The sequence below is a fragment of the Sinohyriopsis cumingii genome, unplaced genomic scaffold (assembly GCF_028554795.1).
Source record: "Sinohyriopsis cumingii isolate HCF-2022 unplaced genomic scaffold, ASM2855479v2 utg001944l, whole genome shotgun sequence".
NCBI lineage: Eukaryota > Metazoa > Mollusca > Bivalvia > Unionida > Unionidae > Sinohyriopsis > Sinohyriopsis cumingii.
The window spans coordinates 138,901-157,623 of record NW_028316088.1 but is presented as its reverse complement, the minus strand read 5'-3'; the positions used below and the strand labels follow the sequence as shown (position 1 = coordinate 157,623).

General features: G+C 36.6%; 1 protein-coding gene across 7 annotated transcripts in view; it reads left to right on the top strand.

Moving 5' to 3' along the window:
* LOC149771334 (protein madd-4-like) overlaps window positions 1-18,723 on the top strand; it is a 243,736-nt gene that overhangs the window by 110,849 nt on the left and 114,164 nt on the right. For 6 of the 7 annotated variants that reach the window (XM_089948612.1, XM_089948617.1, XM_089948609.1 and 3 more), the window contains one exon: window positions 3,901-4,044. The gene's annotated coding sequence lies outside the window, so the exon portion shown is untranslated. Of the gene's footprint in view, window positions 1-3,900; window positions 4,045-16,920; window positions 17,065-18,723 lie in introns of those variants that run through there. The other variant, XM_089948615.1, reaches the window with a different exon arrangement.

Below are 18,723 nucleotides of genomic sequence, written 5' to 3'. Positions count from 1 at the left end.
CCCCAGCTGATTTGGCATATATGCAGTCCGATTAGGTGTATTCTTTTTAAATTATGAACGATGCTTTTAATTAATGTCTTGTCGTCTCTTTGCGGTGTCTGAGCTGGATTAAAGACGCTGATAATAAATCACAGTGAAATAAACAACTACAGAGACTTTCGGAATACTATGTATTCTTGGACTCAGAAGAAATATATATTTGCTTTCAAGGTAGAAGACTTCAGGCAACGCCTTTGTGCAGTTAACGTCAAATGAGATGGTTGATTAACAGACCATCTTCAATATTAATAATCATTTTGTAAGCGATGTAGAGATTTTCCAGAAACTATAAATTGAGCTTAAGAGATTAAGACAGTTTCTGTCCATGACCATGAAGATAATAATTGCATCAGACAGACCATGTTAAGCTTTGTGTTGATAGGAATATAATAAGGAATGATAAGATCAAAAGAGTTGTCGGCTGCAATATCATGGTCAAATTCATATTCATGTACTTAGACACTCTGGAATGTTATGCATCTTCTTGAATCAAATCATGAAAGAGATAAAAAAAAAAAAACAACTGTGATTTATTTGTCTGGATGAAGGCACGTTGTAAATTAAATCTGGTTTTCAGCTCTCTATCCATATCTGACAATTCATTTGACAATTAGTATCAAATCTCATACATACATATATACATACATACATACATACATACATACATACATACATACATACATACATACATGGAATCGACTGTTTTGCGGGAGGAAAGACTGTTTGGTTTGGTTTTCGTCATTATTTTCATATGCTCCCATCAAAAGAAATTTAGGCCTGACAACACCGTGTTGTTCAAGCTTTGATTGAATGAAGGTTTCACAAATATACCATACAGAAAATGTAGTTTGTTTTGTAAGTTGGACCGTATGTTGATTTAAGGAAGGTTTTGGGATTTTTCGGTAATTTCTTTTCAAATTTAAAATTCATAGATTTTGACAGACGTGTGTGCCAACTGTAGTGTGATACTGATGAATGTGTTCCTGTGATTGCTCTGGTTCAGTTGATGTGTGTAAATAGCAATACACTACGTGTATCAGTCACAATCTTTAACTTCGTCTGTCACCCTGGTTGACCTTGAACATATTAGAGGATTTGTGATGGCACTACAACCAGCCTACATATATTAAAGAACACTCAAGTCCGAACAGACCTTGGAAAGTTTAACAGCTACTTCTGACCTGGTTCGAGTTTCCTCTGACCCTTGAAGCCCCATTTTTTTATATTTGGACATTTATGTTGGGGTGTAGGGTCAGAGTCCATTCCCTATCGAAAAGTTGGAATTCGCCGACACCATTTGGTCTCGGCATGGGGTAGCCGCTTACTAGCCGGCCCAGCAAACTTGAACGACCTTTCATGAGATATACCTGCATGAAATCGATAGGAATATGATTTATTTTCTCAAAAATCGTGAGCATTGCATTCGTTATGTCTTTAATCCGTTGACAGACGAGACGAAAGTATGTCGTTGCTGAAATTTGACGTGGATCCGGCCATTTGCATTCCGAGTCACATGACTATACAAATCTCGCAACCTACATGTCAAATTTCAGACTAAAGAATTTCGACTAAGATCGTCACTTTAAATTCTGATTGCTTCGAAAGTGTACACCTTAATTTATTCTGCCCAATCGTAGGCAGCGGTCCCTAATTTATCCCAAAGAAATCATTCCTTTTATCAGGTTTAGACAGTTCAAAATGTCTGAACGACGCGATGCGTAACAATTTCCATTTGAAAACATTATATTATGACATAGGTTCCTACCAAGCGGTTAGGGTTGGTAGCTCAAATGTTTACTTTCTAAGTGACGTGCTAAGATACCCCGGTCAGTTTCACTGAATTGGAATGCTGCCCCATTGAAGTTTACACTGACATGGGGAACGAAGAAAGGTCGAAGTGACCCTTCACAAAGACTTTTCTGGCTTAAATACGATAAAATTGTAATGCTCAATGCATCCAACTTTAAAGTTCACTGTAATTCAAACTTATATGTATATTATTCCATCTTCATAATATCTTACTAGAGGATAATTTGTCCGCATCTTCATGTATAAAACCCTGCGATGAGAATAAAGTTGTAATATATTTTTTATTCAAGAGTGAGAAACGATTGATGCGAGTTATTGACTGAAGTTTAGGGATGACACATCGTTGCCAGTCATGAGCGATAATCTGTTGGGGTCCATGATTACCCGTGTCTGGCTATTCAGAGACTCCCTTGTTTGTCATGAGTACGCATACACAAAAATTCTTTATTTAACAATGTCCTTCACAAGAACGAAATTTCCCATTTTATAGCTTGATATGTGGCTGTGCTTGGTAGAAAAACTTTAATTGGCTCATTCAAACAGTGTAAAGGGCCATGTTGGTTCACACAAGCGCGTAACATTTACCAGTGCTGGCTCTGGCCATGATTGGCTCAGTAGGTTTATGCATATTCATGAGAAACGAGAAAATTTCAGCATATGTGGCCAAGGGTATTAAAGGTGTTGCAGATCATAGCGAGTGGCCTACGACGATGAGGGATGAGAATGGAGCCGAAAAATAATATGATACTGTGGATCATTAATTCAATATTAAACGCGTGTCAATAGCCTGCTATTTTACTGCAGAAATTGATAAAAAAAAAAGCCGGCTATTGGAATGCAGAAATGGGTCATGAACTGGCTACTATAATGTAGAAATCAGTCATGAGCCGACTTTTGGAGGACGTTTTCACAGTGTCTTTTTGCAGTAAAATCTCTTGGGCGGTTTCGTACATACGAAATAACTTAGACGTCAAGAGTCGAATGTCAAATTAAAATAAATCTATAAAATAAGCTGGATACAAAATTAAGTTTGGAAAGCAAAATTTAAAAAAAAAAGAAAAATAAGATTGCAGAATTTCGGCATAGTTGTTCAGCTGAGCTGGATCTTGAATAAATACTCATGTCCTCCTGGAAAAGAGCAGACGCAGTTACAGTAAAAATTACTTTTTGAATTATGCAAGTCATTTTTATGATATTTTGTTGAAAATTTATGATAGTTCTGCTGTATTGCTCTCATACGTGTCAAGTACTAATATTTAGTCGTAAGTGCGGTTTGGGTGATGTCGTCTGTTGTTTATGGTATTTGGCGGGAGGCACTAAAATTCATATCTGAGGCAGGAATTGCGAATTTATCACGAGAATCAATGATTTTATCGTGATAATGGCAAGTGGTGTACAAAATTAATAAAATATAAAATGCAATATTTCGCATTTCTAAAGAACGGAATGTTGAATGCTAAGGTCATACATTCTCAAATAAAAAGGCGCTTGGGAAAACTATCTCCCAAATAAATGTTTTTTTTTTAAAAGGCTTCCTTGCTTGCATATGTTTCACAAGAAACAAAGCAAAACATTTGTGCGGCGTATGAATAAGCTCTTTTGAATTAAAACATGGTTGTAATCTTTTATGGTAGCACATTTATTTATTTTTGGTATAATTATCCAGACATTTTCTGATTTTCTGACGACAACGAACCGTCTTCTAACGACTTCGTTTAGGTTAAAATGCACACACAACATGTCTTTTGGTTATGAAAAGTGGTTCTCAAACTTTTTTTTCGCGGACCAGTTGAACATTGACGAGGGTCTCGGCGGACAATTTAATGATTAAGCTTTGCCAGAGTTGATTATACCGTTAGACCGTGTACCAGAGATGGAGAACCTTCGATTTAGAAGGTACAAGACCTGAATGAACTCATTCGCTATCCTGTGTCAACAGTTGATAAGTAGTCCATTTAAGCTTGTGCAAAATTGAATTGTGGAAAGATACTATATATTGCATTCTGACGTTGTTCAGGTGATGTGCCTAAATCATGGTGTTTTCTTTTTCAGGCTGAACTCGTTTGACTTTCACCCCATGGACGAAGGCATTGGCATTAAATGTAACTGACCCAATATACCTACTTCTTCCTTCGATCTGACATGTCATTAACTGTCTGTCTTGGATTATAGTGTTTCCTGTCTTCACTAATCCTGGTAAGTAGTTTATCGATGACTTCGATTTATCAGATGATAAATATTTACCTTTTCATTTTATTATGCGTTTAAAATGTTAAGCGAGGTTTTTGTTAAAAATGTTGGCAACCGAAAATTGGTGTCTCAGGAGTCCAAGATGGTCGATATCCAAAATGCTCTCTTCATTTGTCTTTTATAGGACCACCCTCAAATTGTAAATTGTTGTGGAAGCTGCAATATTTTATGAGATTACTATCATAAAAGTTAAAACGGATACAGATTTTAAGAACAAATATGGAGGCAATAAGTAATTACGGCATGCCCTGAAGCATTATTAACACGATACCCAGGAAGCGTGACCACCAGAGAACGTACGTTACACAAGTGCATAAGTTAATGAATTTGACGGTGACCTATGACCTTGCGACGTGGCCAGCCAAACTAACGAGTCATACAAATGTTTTCTTTTTTTTAGCACTAAACATGTATGTATGTTTATGGTTTAAACGGCGCATCAGCCAAAGATAAACGCGTAAAATTTTCATGGCGGAGAATATACTTGTAACTTACAGATCCTTCTTGCATTGTTGTTATTTCAGCTTGTCTAATATCTTTGCCTTCAAGAGGCGAACATTTTTTTCTTTCTGACTTTTCATAAGATAGTTTTGCCGTTCATTTCGTTTTTCTGTTTTCAACTGAGTCGGAATGACTGTGTTGTTATTGTTATTGTTATTGTTGTGGGGTTTAACGCCATTTTTCAGCACACGATAGGCTATACATGGCGGCCAGTATTATTGGTGGAGGAAGAACCCAGGAAAACCCCGGAAAGAACCACCGACCCACGAGAAGCTACTGGCAAGCTTTCTCACATACCCACATTGGCTGAATCCTAGGCTCGAACCGCCGCAGACAGAGGTGAGATGGCAGTGATTCGTAACGAAGAGCGCTTTAGACCACTCGGCCACTCGGGGCCCCGAATGACTGTGTAGATAGATGAGAATTAATTACTAGGTCGTCATGCGAGTATGTCGACTACACACTAGTGCATATAACACCGACTCAGTTGCATCATTTTTTGGGTGATATGTGCTTAGTCGTGATGGAATATGGACTGGTATGTGCAGGCAAGGCGATTGGTATCGTTTATCCGCTGATCTGGGTTCGATTCTCCGTAGAGTACGAATTAAAAATTCTCTAACCTGTATGATAATAATATTTGTATTAAATATTAGTTCTGCCTACTATCATCAAGCATTCTCCAATAGATTTCAGGGATAGCACTTTCCATTCTGTCTGGTGTATATTTACAATTTTCTCTCTCAATCTCTCTCTCTCTCTCTCTCTCTCTCTCTCTCTCTCTCTCTCTATATATATATATATATATATATATATATATATATATATATATATATATATATATATATATATATACGTGTATCCTTTTATAAGTTAATGGAGTATTTCTATCTCAGATTTAATCTAATGGCTTTCGGTTTTTAAATACTGTCATCTAAATGCGAACCATTAGCCACTTTTCCTTCATGTATAATTTCGAATCAGTACTTTCATGGCCTTATAAGTATATAAATGATGTCATTGACACCATGGCATAAAGCGCTATGAAAAATGTTTTCCGCTTACCAGGCTTACCATATATCTTCAAATAAATTCCCAACATCGGTACCGATTATGTAATGTCGTGCATGTTAAGTAATGTTCCCAGCTAGTAGCATGGTCGTCCGCATAATTCACATTTACGATTTCTTACCCCAGTCAGCTATTTGATTTGTTGTCATCGCATTCAGTTTTCTACTTATTTTGAAACCGATTATGTGGTAACACGAACAACACTGTAATTGGCACTTACCTTTGACGTTCAAAACTCGAGATGTCCCGATATTGTTACGAATCTATGGGAACTGTCAGCATTTATTTGTTATGGCATGTCCTTAAATGTCGCGAAGTTTCTGATGCCACCCGCTAATAAGGTTTGTTATATTGGTCATATATAGGTCATGAGTCCTAAATTGGTACTGGTTTGGAAGTATACAGTAATCATTCCATGTCAGTTTTCTTCAGAACTATCTTGGGAATCACATTAAATGAGTAAGAAAAAAAATGTCTCTACAATATTAATGTCCAGAACAATATATATTCATTCATTCTTGGTCAGAACCTAGCATGTTGTTAGTTATACGACCTTACAAGAGACTCGGCTTTGTCTGAACCCTCATACCTAATTTGAACAATGCATTTCATCGTTGGCATTAGATTTAGGAAATTATCACTATATAATTTTTGTCCAATATGCAAATATTTAAGCTGTATTCGTTTAAATTTCACGTTCTTATTTTTGTATTCTGAAATACTCATTGCCTGTACAGAAAATTAGACTACGTAAGTTAATCTATCTCTCTACTCTCTCATTTGTATGCTTCAGAAATTGTAATCTCTCGTTGAGAAATGCGAATGTGACAATTTATTACGTAATTACATCAATCTCGTTGAGAAATGCGAATGTTACAATTTATTACGTAATTACAGCAGTCTCGTTGAGAAATGCGAATGTTACAATTTATTACGTAATTACAGCAATCTTGGTTTAAATATTCTTTATATTCAGTACATTATTCAAAAATATTTCTCTCTTCCTTTATTCCCAAGTTTTTTCGTCTTTTCCTGATTTTTATAAAAAGTTGAGCTTCTTTATATCTAAAACTGTCCTTCGTAGAGATCAGTTTGTATCGAAATAAAAACCATATATCTGGGAATTTAGTGCATGTGCGTTGGTATGTGTGTGTGTGTGTGTGGGGGGGTATTTTTGTTTAATTTGACGGCACTTTTATTTTAACACTTTAACACATTTTTGTTTTTTTCATAACGAGGAATTGTTAACTAAGAGCCCTTCCCGAGTACACAACGTGCCAACCGACACGAATTGGTCTGGAGTGATATCGAACCCGTGACTGTTAGGTTACAATTCGCTATACCATCCATATATATATATATATATATATATATATATATATATATATATATATATATATATATATATATATATATATATATATATTACTTCGGCAATGCTCTACGATAGGAGCCAGCAGTGAATTAAATGTGGTGCCGAGTCAATGAATGACCTTATTACTGCGTTGACAATGCGAAGGGAAGAGAGAAGAGCAAACATGGGCAACACAACCTTGTTTGTCACATAGGGTGTATAATTTTTTCCTGTCTATCAGTATTGGTGATTGCCGCAGTGTAAATACAAATATGAACACGACCTTCTATTTTGATTGTTACGCCGCATCCAACTTTTAGGTAACACACAATAACGGTATCGACTCTCTTTGGATTTATTTTTGCGACGTGAGCGCGAGCGAGAGTATGTGCGTGTGTGTGTGTGTGTGTGTGTGTGTGATTTGGTTATATCTGATATGCTGGAAAAGTAATGTTTGTGACACAAATCAATATCAATGAATGATAAATTACAACAAAGCAATTCTGTATAGGAGAAGGTGAAAAGTCATTAACAGTAACAAGTAAATTATTACATTTAAATGAGAGCAAATCAAGGCTGTTTATAGTAAAGAAGCCTTTTCACAAACTGTCTATAAAAAGAATAAAAGGAAGCTTTGATTGAACTATGATTAATTTTAAATGCACGTGGAAGTATTTAATATTTCACGTGCGGTTTAGTTTTCTTATTGCATCACAACTTAAAAATGTTTAATCAATTAAATCCGGACAATTTTGTCAAACAAATGTTATTTTTGTTATTTTCTTTTCGTTATTTTAATCTAAAAAAATGTTTGGGTTTTTAATTTTTAAAAATGAACGTATTCTTTGCTTTTCATTTACAGCAAAAACAACGGAAAGTTGTGAATTTTATGATCCTTTGATTTGAATCCTTTGCTATTGACCTTCAAAACTAGTTTTAAACCTTGCAAGCTATGGTTGTATTGTTTACCCATTCACTAAGTACAACGGTCACTCAGTAATTATATTTCACTGACTTTTAAAACGTTCCTAACGCAAACGCGAACTTAATGTTATAGTGGAGACATTTCCCCAGTATTGCTGTATAAATTTTATAATATTTTATAAAAGCAAATTTCATTTTTAAACAGTAAAAATGGCTTGTACCTTTTGCAAAGCTACGATGATCTTCGAGTGCCCTACCCTGCATGAAAAAAATTAACCGTAGAAGTTGATGTTTTCACACAATATGATTGAAAAATATAGTATTGTTACCAATTAATATCCTTTCAGAAGGTTGAATTAAAAATTATGTCTCATCGACTATGTCGAGCACCTGCAATGGCACCGAACCTAAATTAGTTTACTGTGTGTAATTTTAAACCGGGAAAATGCGCATTATTGCACGACGGACAAAAACCTATCCCCAGTGCAGAGATAACCGCGCCTACTCATTAGCATACAACAACATTGAATATAAAAGGTGTTTCATTTGACAATTATATCAGTATGGACTGATATGGAATATTAGTATGGATTAATATGAATGATAGGCGTACACTGCAGATTTCGAACAGATTGGTTGAAAAATGATGGAGTTATGCCGATTTTAATTTGTTTATGTTGTTTTGTGCCAGTCGGCTAGGTGACGGACACTGGACTAGACTATGGGTCAAGCTTGCCATTGTGCTTGTAATATCATAAGGCCTAATGCCTAACACTTTTTCTAGCCATAATATTGGTTAGCGATCCACGGGTATCGGCACGTGTTTGACTTCGACATACTGCGGTAGGTTCACTGTTTCTTGCTTGAACAGAGACTTTCACAAATACAGGCACTAATAAAATGTTTGCATGTATTTTAGGTAACACGCTGAGCATATATGTATGTTTTTATGTCTTTATTCTTAAATCCATGGGGCAGTCTTTACAAGCCGTAAATGAAATCTTTTTAAGTGATAGCACATGTTTAATTTGTAACTCTGTTATTGACATTCCACGATATGATAGGTACTCATTCATCGAAATATGTATTCACTTCTTACAGAAAGTTTTCAAGTGTTTTATGATGCGAAAGCTGACGGATTTAACAGAAGTAACGCGTCTTTAATTGGGCTGTGTCTGACATATTTGAGCGAATAAACCCCGAAAACTTCAGAATACTTACCTTTAATTGCTAGAACTCGTTATATCCCAACGATAAAGCATGGTGGATTGATTTCGCTCTGAAGAAAAGTATATTATGTTGGAAAAGAACATCAGCAATATAGATATGTTTTTGAACTTTATACAACACACAGACTTGAAATTTCATCACACCCTTGTTACAAGTTCCCGTGGCATTAGCCCTAATACATATTCTTTAATAAAGTGTCCTCGTTTTGTTACTATTGTATATGGAGATTGGTTATCTGAAGGAGAAAGAATTGAGAAGTGGGTTTTTTTTGGGGGGGGGGGAGGGGGACCGTGCGGGATGTTTATGTGAGGATGGGTATCGAGATACTAAAGGTCTGAAGTGAACACCTCCACTAATCTTGCGAGGCACCTACAATTCCATTTTGCCAGCAGTCAATCAGTCAGTGTAAATCAATGACTTTTTGCCAGACATAGCACCCACTTCAAAAGGTTATGATTTCTTTGAAAAATAATTGCATATGTGGCATTCCACTGAAGTTCTTAAATTAATCCTTGATTTCGAAACATTGTGAATATCTTCAGCAAAGAGTAAAATTGCTAAAATATTTTAGTACGGCAATTTAAGGGCAGATTTATTGCGCAAACGTTGTTTCCGTCAAACTTGGACTTCGTTTAACGATTGCAGATGTTTTTTTGTTGTTGCTTTCGTGGCGGCAGTAATGAATATTAAAATGGGAGCAATTAAGAATAGACTACATTGGTAACAAAATACTCTTTTTGAACTCGTGGCAAACTTGTCTTTTTTTTCTTTACATTTCCATCACAATTTGTGTTAAAATCTTTCTTGTTGTTATTGTTGTTGTTGTTTTTGTGTTTAACGCCATTTTCAGCATTAGATAGGCTATGCGCTGTGGCCAGAGAAAATGGTGGAGGTAGAACCCGGTGAAGACACTGGTATGAACAACCGATCAAACGGGATGTTACTTAGCAAGCTTTTTCACATACCCACATTGGCCGCGACCGAGACTAGAATCCACCTGGACAGAAGTGAGATGACTGTGATCAGTAAAGTCGAACGCTTTAGACCACTCGGCCACCCGGTTCCCCTCCTTCTCCAAAATAATCTTGGAATTTGAGAGTTGCTCGTTTGACAGCTATATAAAAGAAAATTATATAAATTCTAATTTAACAGCAAACGTTTGTATAACTGTTAGATTAAGTTACAAGATGCTTAGTCAACCCACTGCCACCCCTCCCTCGGGTCGACTTTGCCACTCTTTGAAAACTTGGTATGTGTTCCTTTACATTGAGATCAAAACAGCTTCAGAATGTAGTATGTGCACAATTTATATTCAGTGAAAATGTAAACAGATTATCCCTTTACTCGTTATTTTAGTAGATTCCATGGGCTCCGCACTTAGGGGCAAGTGGGGGTGGGTGGGCTTGCCCCCTCCCCACCCCCTGATTTCACGTCTAAACATATTTTGGCATGCATCCGTAAAAGGTAATAGCTGACCACTTCATGTATGCCCCCACCCCACCCCGCAAATAAGTATGTGGGTGCTCCTGGCACATTCTTAAACTTCCATTATGATACAGTCTTTATCTAGATGCCCAAACTTGTAAGGTGAACTTGTGTATTCTGCTTTACTGCCCAGTCGACAAGGCGAGCTAGCAATTTCAATCGGCCAGTTATATACAGCAGGTGTTAAAACGTGCTTGTTAGAGACATATTTTAGTGCAGTACAAACTGACAACACTGACACAAACGTTACGGACGGAATTTTGCTGACATAGTTTTATTAGTTCAGTATTACCTTAAAGAAATAAGCAGAATAAAAAGATAGCATTTTGTTTTAACTTGGAAAGCACCAATAAACATTTTTTATGTAATAAAAAAAATCAAAATTACCAAAACAATTGATTATTGAATAGAAACACTAGAAGGCCGGGTTTTTATTATATATCATAAAAAAACAACATAACAAACTTTTGTCTGAAGTTTACTCAATATCGAACGACTCTTTATTAATCAAACATGAATTCAAGCCTTCTTCATCCATGTGTAGGGATTGTCCCATTATTGCCCCAGTATTTATCCAATTTATCAAATCATGTTTTAAACCAACAGTCAACCACAATTGAATATTTAATGTACCAGACAATTTCATTGGTCAGAAATGACATCATGTGACCACGATCAGATGCTAGTATTTATGAGTAAACGTTTTGATGAACCACACTTTAGTGCTAAATATAGTCACTCTACCAACAAACTGAAATTAATAAGGAAATGGAGGCCAGCGTAGTTTGTGACTTGAACACGTAATATTATTTATATGTACACATTGAAATGAAAAATCTGATTCTGCAAGTGCCCCAATCTATCAGTAAATCGTTAAGGTATAATCTTGGGAAATTTTAATGTGCAGAATTTTGCAAAGTCACGTGCACTCAATGTTGAAGCTGATTACCACTTCTATAAACCGATCAATCTCAGTCTAACATTTATATAGTGTTCATCGTTTGTGTACGTGTGGGTCTATGAGAGAAAGAGTATTTGAAGGTCATAGGCGCCACAGGTCCTAATGGGCCTTCTTTGTCTTGGGTGCAGTTTTTCAAACCTGTGAATTTATGAAGTCTTGTTTACTGTCTGGGTCCAGTTTATGTTGGCGCCTTGAGCTTTTCATGAAGTCGCTTCGGAGTTGTTTCTTCCAGCGTAGGTTTTGGTTTGTGTTGACATCTCCCGAGTTTGTTCAGATGGGGATTCAAGTGGACTTTTCGTATTCGGATACAGACAAAATATTTTCTGGATGACGCCTTTGAAACTCTTTGTGCGAAATCCGTTTTTAAAGCTGTGGCAGCTAGTTCTAGGTGTTTTCTTTACATCTGACAGGGAAAACTTTGCCTGGTAGCATGGGTTACAATCTCAGATGCCCGCGCGTGTTAAAAAAAAATTCGTTGTGAGGAAACATCATGGGTGGAACCGGAGCTCACCCCGCGACTCCACGTTGGACCTCTTGTTTTGTCGCCTTGGGATATTTGTCGTGGCACGTATGCGTTTACTTAGACGCAAAGTAGGGGTAAAGAACGTAATTGAAATCATAAATCACTATGGTGCCACTGTTGGGATTGATCATAGAAATACCACGACGAAAACACACAGAACAGCCGATAGAAAAAATCGGCCCCATTATTTTTTTAATTCTTATTTTAAGACGTAAATATTTCGTCAGTTACGTAAATAAATACTTCCTCAACTTGCAAATTTGAAGACTGTCAACCTGACACTGACTTTTCATTGAGGAAAATTGATCAGCCATTTGGCTTATGGGATTTTTTCCTCTGCTAAAAATAGCTAATTCAAACACATGAGCATATTCTTACTCGATAAGTCTTTGGCAATTAGAAAAGCTATAAAAAGAGATTAAAATATAACAACAACAACATCAACCGAATCAAAGACAAAAGTAAATTAGTTGAGGATTGCAAGAACAAGAGTTTAATCTATTTTTTTGTGGCATAAACTGTCAAGTTGCCGAACCACGCAACAGGTAAGGGTTTTAAACGCAGTAAGACTGGCAACTGACAGTATATACCACGATAAACGCATTTAAAAAAAAATAATTTTTAACTATTGCAACATATACATTGGGAAGCGCCTTGGGAGTTAGGAGTGCCAAATCCAAAAAAGGTTTCTCAAACAGTCTCCTTTCTCGTCTGCGCAAGGGTTGATACGCATCCGTCTCATGATTCCGCGGGAAGTCACTGACGATATTTCCATTGGTTTCTCAAACTGTGGAATCAATTTCCAACTGGTACAAAGCTCAGATAAATAAAATAATCATATTCAATTAGGTGGAAAATTGGTAGATTTGCTGATGTTACTGAGTTTGCTCTTACCAGCCTGCACAAAACTATACTACTTTTTGTCAAACGATTCGAGTTTCTTATCCTTTTACGTCAAAGTTTAAGTTATGAATGATAGCCAAATTAAACGTTTTTGTGTAAGGTTAACGGATCCCTTTCGTTCTTTTTTTTTTTTTTGTTGGTTGTTTCTTTCTTTATTTCTCTTCTATGCGTATATCTTTGTCCGAATCTTTGTCTGTCGACTATTTGACTATGTCTATTTGCCTATTTATCAACCTATTTTGTTGATCTACTAACTACTTGATTAAGTCTATTTATCGACCTACCTTGTCTATCCACTAACTACCTGACATTGTCTATTTATCAGCCAACGTAATTCAATAACTACTTGACCATGTTAACCGCTCCGGTGGCCTAGTGGTTAGAGCGTCCGCCTCGGATGCGGGAGGTCGTGGGTTCAATCCCCGGCCGAGTCATACCAAAGACTTACAAAAATGGTACTAACAGCTCCCTCGCTTGGCGTTCAGCATTAAGAGGTTAGTGTTAGGACTGGTCGGCCTGGTGTCAGGATAATGTGACTGGGTGGGACATCATGCTACATGTCTGGGGCATGATGCCCCAGTGTTAGACACTATAAACTGCCACATTGCAGACATCGTAGCGATATGACTGCAAAATTGTTAAAGCTACGTTAAAAATAAAAAATTACATCACATCACATCACATCACTTGACCATGTCTATTTATCAACCTACCTTGTCTATCCAATAACTACCTGACAGTGTGCATTTATGGACCTACCCTGTCCATCCACTTACTACCTGATATTGTCTATTTATCAGCCTACGTTATTCAATAACTACTTGATCATGTCTTTGTATCGACCTACCTTGTCTATTCACTACCTGACAGCGTCTATTTATCGACCTACTTTTATATCCACTAACTACTTGACATTATCTTTTTATCAAACTACTTTTATATCCACTAACTACCTGACATTGTCTATTTATAGGACTACTTTTATATCCACTATCTACCTACCATAGTCTATTTTTCAGCCTACGTTATTCAATAACTACTTGATCATGTCTATTTATCAACCTACCTTGTTTATCCTCTACATGACAGTGTCTTTTTATCGACCTACCTTGTCTATCCACTACCTGAGATTGTCTTGTTATCAGCCTACTTTGTCTATCCACTAATTAACTGTCTATATATCCACCTACTTTGTCTATCCACTGACACAATGCCTATGTGTATATATATCCACCTACTTTGTCTAGCCACTAACTACTTAACTATGTATATATATCCACCTACTTTGTCTATCTACTAACTACTTAAATATGTCTATATATCCACCTACTTTGTCTATCCACTAACTACTTAACTATGTATATATATCCACCTACTTTATCTATCCACTAACTACTTAACTATGTCTATATATCCACCTACTTTGTCTATCCACTAACTACTTAACTGTGTCTATATAGCCACCTACTTTATCTATCCACTAACTACTTAACTATGTCTATATATATCCACCTACTTTGTATATCCACTAACTACTTAACTATGTCTATATATCCACCTCCTTTGTCTATCCACTAACTACTTAAATATGTCTATATATCCACCTACTTTATCTATCCACTAACTACATAACTATGTCTATATATCCACCTACTTTGTCTATCCACTGACAACTTGCCTATGTACATTTATCAACCTACTTTCGTTCTACTAACCGTGTAGTTTTCTAAGGAATACGGACAACTTATTTTTTTCTACATACTTGTATCCGCTTTCCTAATTTTCCATATGTATCATATTTGTCTCTCTTTTGATATCTAGAAATTTTCTTCTGTCATTGACCTTGAACCACTTTTTGTTCCTAACTATTTTGGCTCCAAACTCAAAGTCGAGTAAGCATTTAAATGACATCACGTGGTGTCGATAATGTTAATTCATCCTCACGTACACGTTTATTATTTATCGAAGTATCTATATAAATCCGGGGATCTTTAATTTCCAGAGATATCAAACGAACAAAGAGTGAAACCGTTGACCCGCAATAAATTTTCATATTTGAAAACTTAATTAAATTCGCCAAGACGGCATTTTTGTTCACTGGCATTCGACATTTTTGTTTAATTGACCTCACATGTTTGTTCATTTCTTATGACATTTGTGAAAGGAGTTGAATACAGTTATATTCAATGCATGTTTGCAGCCAGTGACAATATATAATATTCAGCAAGGTTTCTAAATTTCATGCAGAATGGAATATAAGTTTAAAATTCTCAATAACAAATACTGTAATTCACTTTTGAGGACTTCGTGGCATCACTATGTGACATTTCTCTATGTCAAAGAATGTTAACAAATTTTGAGGACTCTTTAATATTACTATGTGACATTTTTCTTTGTCAAATAATGTTAACCACTGTTGAGGACTCAATAACATTATTATGTGACATTTTTCCATATCAGATAATTGTTAACGACTTATGAGGACTCTATGCCATTACTATGTGACATGTGTCGTTATCACATAATGCCAACGACTTTTGGGGACTCGGTGACATTACTTTGAGACATTTCTCGTTATCAAATAATGTCAACGACTTTTGATGACTCGGTGACATTACTTTGTGACATTTCTCGTTAAATAATAATGTTAACGACATTTGAGGACACTTCAACATTACCTTGTGACAGTTTTCGTTATTAAATAATGTCAACGACTTTTGAGGACTCGTTGACTTTACTTTGTGACATTTCTCGTTATCAAATAATGTTAACGACTTTTGAGGACTGCAAAGCATGGGCGCCTGCACCTAGGGCCCCCTCCCCCCCCCCCCCCGATTTCGCCTTTAAACATGTTTTGGCATATATGCATAAAACTTAATAGATGACCACTACATGTTTGCCCCCTTTCCCCACCCTCACCCCACGGATTATAATTCTGAGGGGCCTCTGCTCTAAAGAGCGATAAATGAAAAAGAATTGAAAATTGAACATCACTAGGGTTTCAAAATTGGAATCTTATGGTCAAATTGTTAACATGTTTGTTATGATGACCCCCTCCCCCTCCAGTTATAGGAAGTAAGATGACAGTGTAGGAGGGACAAGTTTCCTTTTAAATATCGAAGTGGTAGTAACGTTTAAGCGAAAACTTCTTTCGTTTTGATAGAAAATCTATAAAGAAACTTAAATATCACAGAAACAAATTATTAGAAATTAATTTAAGCATTTACGCCGCAAAAGAAACCTTAAAACGCGTTTACAGAATTGAAAGTTGAATGTGAATTTATTTATTTATTTTATTTATTTATTTATTTATTTATTTATTTATTTATTAACTGTTAACGTCAGTGCTAAATAGTGTAACGAACGAGGATAAACTCTGGCCTCGGCTCTCAAAGTAATATACTAGCATACAGAGAATCTGCGGATTATGAAGCAGAAATCTGTGGCTGTGTGCAATGCCAGTGGCTGACCAATAAAATGTCATCTCATGCTCATAGACAGGTTTTGAGTCGTACAAGGTAGTAGTAGTATCTGCCCTCAAAACTTCTCATTCAAAAGAAAGAACAAAATAGACAGGCGTATCTGTTTTAAAGGCCAATTACCGTAGTGATAAGCTAGAAGCTGGTTTGAGTGAGCATTTCAGAGACTTGCTAGTACACGGAATACATATATTATTGCTTGTGATGTCTCTGATCATGTGTTCAAACCCCGCATGAACCAAAAGTGGATGCCTGCATGCGACCACAAAAACTGCTTCGTCTGTCGAATTCGTTACTTCCCGGTGCATTGGAGAGAGTGATGACCCATATTTTATTTATAGACAGCGTTCTCACGGTGTCAAGTACTATATGGATGAGAGCAAGAACTTCAGGCTATAAATGAATGCATTTATTGTAACAGGCTGCGAATCGTGAATGCATTAAAATGTGATACAGATGTGCAATAGGATTTACAATACTGCACAGATGCACTGGAATGAAATATTGCACAGGTGTGCTGGAAAGAAAAACGCAGGTAGGACAAATTTCTTTTCATCCATATGAAAATATCGATACATTAAGCAATTAGCGAGTCGCTGATGCCATTTTAGATTTATAGCCCTCTGTAAGGAAACGATTTTGTAAATACAAATAAAACAGTTAGAACCTACCAGGATGACGTGCCATTCCCCCACTTTTCTCGATTATTCTTTTTCCTTATCCGTCCTAGAGCGACGAACTTTGGTCCTCATTCACTACTGTCCCCGTGGGTGGATCAAATCTTTGTACTTTGTGCATATCAAGGAAATGACATAATTATTTCTCCATATGTGAAGTCTCTATCTCATATCGTACAAATTAATACGGGTCTTGATGAAAGTTTTAATGCACTCTTGCACGATGAGGATTAAATGATTTCATCATTTTTGTTGTTTTGTTTCGTTTGGTGTGAGGATATTAATTAGGAGCGTATTGTGTATCCGCACGTATATACATATTTTTATTGTTTATATTGATATTCGTACGCTCCTGCATTGAGTAAATTCATATCGAATTAATTGGGAAATTATAAGGAGATTCAGATGTTCTATACTTTTTATTTCATGACACAGAAGAACTGTTGGCGCCAAGAGCCAATATCCAAGGGTTCGATTAGTCCGAGTTTCATCTGACCTCCCCTTTCTCGTTTTAGATTTTGAAAAGTGATAGGGTGTGAGACGAGAGCGTATTCCCTTCGGAATGTGTGAAAGTCGCAAAAAACAAGCGGTAGCAGCATTGCGCAGTCGATTTAAATGGCGGCTAGCAAAAATTAAGCTTTATTGTATAGAACTTGACCTCACTGGTATCGATACGCACACGACATTATAACTTTAGTAGGTTTACCAGTGCGCTGTTTATCCTGTATGCCACCGTTTATCATAAATTTCACCATTCTTCCAATCTAACTAAAGTTTAGATGGAAGGAAATGACTTGTTAAAATACCTATCTGACATAAACGGTTCTTTGAAATAATCCAGATATTAGGGGTGTGTGTGTGTGTGTGTGTGTGTGTGTTGGATTTGTAACGTAGCTTGAAATTGTTTCAGTCATATCGATACGATGTCTGCAGTGTGACAGTTTATAGTAATGTCTGTCATTGGGGCATCATGCCACAGACTTGTAACATGATGGCCCACCCAGTCACATTATCCTGACACCAGGCCTACCAGTCTTAACACTAACTTCTAACCTCTTCATGCTGAGCCTCAAGCGAGGCAGCTACTTGTACCTTTTTTATAAGTCTTTAATATGATTCGGCCAGGGTTCGAACTCGCGAACTCCCGCATCCGATGTGGACGCTCTAGATTGAAACGACGCTCATATATTCAGTTTAGAGTTAAGAGGTTCCACCCCTTAATTCAGTCAACGAAGTCGCATTTCCAATCTTTTTCCGGAATGCTCAGAATGTAGTGATGTGATACATACGACAAATTCCGCTATAGACGAACAATAGCATTCGCACGTGGCGCAAAAATAGTTTCGAGAGGGAATGAAGAGAGGCAGTCCCGCTTATTTTTAACAAGCGGATCGCAAAAGAAAAAGTGTGCATTAAATACAAATAAGACTCGGGTGAATATAGGTGATCGCTGGAAAATACATTGAAAGGCTAACGTGGCCTGAAGACAGTCAGACATAGCGTGATGTTAGCTACTC